General features: G+C 37.7%; 1 protein-coding gene across 4 annotated transcripts in view; it reads right to left on the reverse strand.

Annotated features, from left to right (window-relative positions):
- LOC137992807 (uncharacterized) overlaps nucleotides 1-5,000 on the reverse strand; it is a 43,304-nt gene that overhangs the window by 9,990 nt on the left and 28,314 nt on the right. The gene's annotated exons all lie outside the window — the stretch shown is intronic.

Here is a 5,000-nt window from a genome sequence, read left to right on the forward strand (position 1 = left end):
CGATCTGACAAAACGACAAAAAACTGCAATCACGTCACTTTTCCGTGATCATAAATGAAGTGTTTTGTTGGCAATATGACTGAAAAAATATCACGAAACATTACAAAACATGAGGCTACGGGTAGCCTACACTGTGTTCGAAGGATTTTTAGCCGACTTCCTTTAAGTTCACAGTATTTCAGTGGGTTTTTACTGGGTTTCCAAACCCAGTCGAAATCTGCGTTTCATTTGTTGGTTTTACTTTTTATTATTTTTTTTCCGTGTCGGTAAAAGTCTTGCCTGTCACTCCCCTGCTAAGTGGTGTCATTGTGCACAGAGCCTTCTGCGCGTATTTTCTTAGGATCGAGAGGGTTGTGGGGAATGCGTAGATTTCTCTGGTGGACACAGTAGATTGATTAACTTACCCGGCAATGGCGTCGAAAGTCATGTAACGCGAATGGCGTTTTAATGGATCTTTAAACAAAATATACCCTTATGGAGCTCAATAATGGAAGATCAATTGGATACTGAACAAGGCAGGCGGTGGAATCTTAAAAGGGACGAGTAATGGACTTCGACAACCATCTGTCGCCCGTTGAGCCGTAATCAAAGTGAGCTGTAGTTCTAATATTGTACAAGTGTGGTGTTTTGTACAACACTGAAATCAAATGGAAAATTCTCTAGTAACTTATGGATTTAACAAAGACGGAGAAGGAATCGAAAAACTTGGATCTGTGGTCTCTTTTGTCTGGCTTATTTGTTTGTACTCAATTCTGCACAGACTTCTGGTAACAATTGGAAATTTCACTAATTCTTGTTAGTCAAAAATCATTTGAAAGAAAGCTTGTTGCACATTTTTTGCTTGATAATTCAAGTATAGGGTTTTTCAGTAAAGGGTTTGATGCTGAACACTGGTGGGAAATTTATTTAGTTGCGTTTTTGACACGGATTGTAATTTGACACGATTGAGTTTCTTGTCTTCACGTACGTAATGAAATAGGAGGGGTTTTCTGCCTCTTATAGCAAATATGCTGTTTGTTTCAAAAAATAATACGCTGGAAAAGGTGGCCTTTATGAATTCATCATGTTGTGTAATATGCAAGCTTAACTGGATAGTTTTTATGGCAATAGTAAAGCATTTTCGTGTCAAAATAAGGTAAGCGTCTTTCTGTTGTGTTCACTTAATTAAATATAAATATGCTATGCGGCGTAAACTTGATTTCCACTCTCAAAATTACCTCCAGAACCTACTTTTTGCGTAGAATAACCTTTCACAGAATGATGTTCTTGTCTTCTGTAGTCATACTTGACGATTCGGGAACATTTTGTGAAAAAGTATTTATGACGGGTCACACGCGCAGCTTGATCGTCCGAACTTCCCCTAGTATACATAACATCCACTTGGCCTTTTGACATCCCATTGAAAAAAAATCGTAAAATATTCGCGGACCGGTTGATTTCTCTGTAATTTGAAAGGATGATAGATTTTCCCAATAACTAAAAATTCCTGCGTTAAGCATTAGAATTCGACGAAGAGGTAAATGCGACTAAATTTGTTGCGTGCGTTGCTATTTTTGTGATTTGACTGTTGTGCAAATTTTGACAGATAATATAAAATTATGAAAAAATATCTACGGATAGATCGGTAAAAAATCTTTATTTTTAGCGGTTATTTGAATATAAAAGTTGCAACGCTTGACGAGAAATAATATTTTTGCTAATACAATGTATTTGAAAGAAGGAAAATTTCGCGGGAATTGCGGTGAAAATGAGTTAACAAATTTGCATGCGTGCGTTGAAATCTGATACGGGAGGAGACAGGATTTTTATTTCTCTGACAAATGATTTTGTTATTGTAGTGTAAGATGAAATTTATGTGGGAAGCCAACAATATTTCCTTGTCTTCCTGGTTAATCCAATTTATTGCTACGACTTGCTAGTGCGAAGATTGTTTACATGAAACTTACGCTTTTTGCGAATTTTGAGTGTCATGAAATTACATCAGTTGCGTGACAATATAATCCTTTACTCTAACCCGAAAACATTCAGATAGTAACAAACTTCATATTTATGAACCATTTCTTCTGCTTTTGTGCTTGTCAGCGTTGTGATTTGCGATAATTCGTAAGTCTGTTTTTGTATCTCATGGATGCTCAGATTTTCAATTACATGGCCGCTCAACCTCGCAATTATGTAAATAGTTCACCCTGAAGTCAAAGTAGATACGTCCTCAGGAACCCGACAAAGAAGGCTTCCTGACCCGACAGATGAAACGTAAATATTCAGTTAAATATTACAACAAAATTAAAAAAACCAAAGACGTTGTTTTACTCTGAAAACGACGAACGATTAACATGCTTTCCCGTAGTTCATTCAGTTGACACAAGGTGATCACGCGCACCTTTATGGTTGCCTAGCAGGTGATCAACTTCTTCCTTTTGACAAAACATCATAAAAGTCAGAGACTGCAGAAATCTTTGTCTTTTTACGATCGATTGTGGAGCTATATATAAAAACTATGTTATTTTTTTCCATTACCTGAGAAGAAACGAGTGAATTTTACTCAAGAGCGTGTTTCGTTATCTTTAAACTGAATTTATTTCCAAAGCTTAAGAAACTAAAAGACCTCAAAATGGGACAGGATATTACAAAATAAGTAAAGGTGTGAACGTGTGAGCCAAAGGGCCTCTACTGGCGCGACATGTGGGTGACCCTCATGGTCTTAATGACCCCCCACTTGAAAAAATAAACTGGAACCCTGCAGTTCAATACCGGCCACCAATTCAGTGCCTTCTGTTTTTGTGTTACACGTACCACAGGAAACCCAGTGTACGCTTTTATGGAGCGTCTTGTTTTATGTTAGAATATGTCGGTAAATATCCAGTTTCAATTCCGTAGTCCGAAGTCCACAGTCCACAATCTGTGACCCAATGATAGGGTTAAGTGCGATCGTGGATATTTGGTTACATTTAAAACTGTTGTTAACGGCATTGATTCCAATCAAAACAAGAAAGAAGATACTTTGCAAGTCCCAACGATGATATTTAAAAATATTTAATACTTTTTCTTAACAATACTGGGAGAATTATAAAATTACGATATCAGTTACAGAGTAATACGATAATCGGATATTGTACTGCGTGCAAGGGAAACACAAACACTCGTTTCCGATCACGAACACAATTCTTTGATACATATTTCTCCGTTCATCTTTGGCGTAGTCTTCCGTAGTTTAGTGGTAATCGCGATTGTCTCTGAAGGAGGAGATACCGAGTTCAAATCCCACTTAAAATGCCTCCTACGAGACAGAGAAAATAGCAAAATAATAATAATAATAATAATAATAATAATAATAATAATAATAATAATAATAATATAAAAGAAAGTCTAGACTCCAAAAACGGAGTCGAATCCTGGACTTTGATCTTCGAACAAAGTAATGAGAATTAGGGCTGTTTGTACCAGAAGTAAGGTTCGTTTATTTATCTTAACTACCACTGTTCATAATTCGTTTAGTTAAAACAAACACACTTAAGACTATCGTGAGGGTCCCCAATAGGATCTTTCAACCCGGTCATTCCGACGAAAATGTCCCCCAATTCTGCTATGTGATCCCGACGCTCGTTGTGAACTCATTGCGATCCCGATCACTTTTTCCAGGTGTCCTTTACTTCAAAGAAAGGAGGTCTTCTCAGCGGATTCATAAATGGTTATTGCCTTAGCAACGACAAGCCTTCAAGGTCTTGACAATCAATTGTATCTCTTTCCACCAACACGAAGGCGTCTATTTACACGCTTATGCACAAACTTTAAATGTCTTTTATTAGATCTTAAAGTCTTAAATTATAGCTTTTTTGTCTTGTTCTTTCTTTGTTTGTTTCATCCTTTTTGCAAAGAAACTTTCTGCACAGTTTCCTGCGCAGACCGTCTTGAGACTATCCACGCAATCTTTCCCCATCAACGATGGTCCATCTTTGAGGAGGAAAGATTGTATGAAGAATCACAACAAGGTCTGCGAAGGAGGCTACTTTCTGCACTTTTTCGTTACTTTTAAAAACTAAAACGTACCGCGTATCACAGTGCGAAAAAAAAGTTGAATTTTAGCATGGATCTTAGATCAGTTACTGTTGTGGCTACGCGCCGTCTGGAAACAAACTAGACGCTCCATAAAACGTACACTGGGTTGCCTGTGGTACGTGTTAAACAAAAACAGAAGGCACCGAATTGGGTAGTATTGAACAGCATTGTTTCAGTTAATTTTTTCAAGTGGGGGATCATTGAAACCATTTGAGGGGTCACCAACATGTCGCGCCAGTAGAGACCCTTTGCATCACACGTTCACACGTTTAATTATTTTGTAATGTCATGTCCCATTTTGAGGTCTTTTAGTTTTTTAAGCTTTGGTAATAAAATTAGATTTAGTTAAACATTTAATGACAAAAACACGCGAAAAGAGTTTGACACAACGTTTCGATGACTCCATGTCATCATTTTCAAGTGAAAAAAGAATAGAGTTTGACAACTAAATATATACCGTACGAGGCGATAAAACGTAAAATATGCATGTAGAAGGTGACCAATCAAATAAATAATTTAGCCTCATCAAGTCCACTATCTGTCACTTTGTCACCTCAGTGCGGTCTGAAAACCCTGAAGTGCAAGCTCAGTCCACCAACGAAAATACTATTCACCGACTGGTTTTGCCTTTTAAGGATCAAAAGTCGGCTGACGCAGTGAAAAAGCAATTATCAGATCTAAGTAACAAAATCAATCACACTCTTCAACCTGTGTTCAAGAGTCGCAAAATTTGTGAGGACCTCAGGATGTGCGAGCCAAAACCACCCATAATTAGCCAACAATGCGTTGTGTACAATTATAAATGTGATCTGTGTGATGCAGAGTATGTCGGCTACACCATGCAGCCGACATTTACACCAACGTATTGACGAACACCGTTATTCAGCAATCGGCAAACACTTAAGGACGTTCGCGCTAATTGTTTCTGGGCATCCTTACTGCGC

Source organism: Montipora foliosa, chromosome 2 (genome assembly GCF_036669935.1).
Source record: "Montipora foliosa isolate CH-2021 chromosome 2, ASM3666993v2, whole genome shotgun sequence".
NCBI lineage: Eukaryota > Metazoa > Cnidaria > Anthozoa > Scleractinia > Acroporidae > Montipora > Montipora foliosa.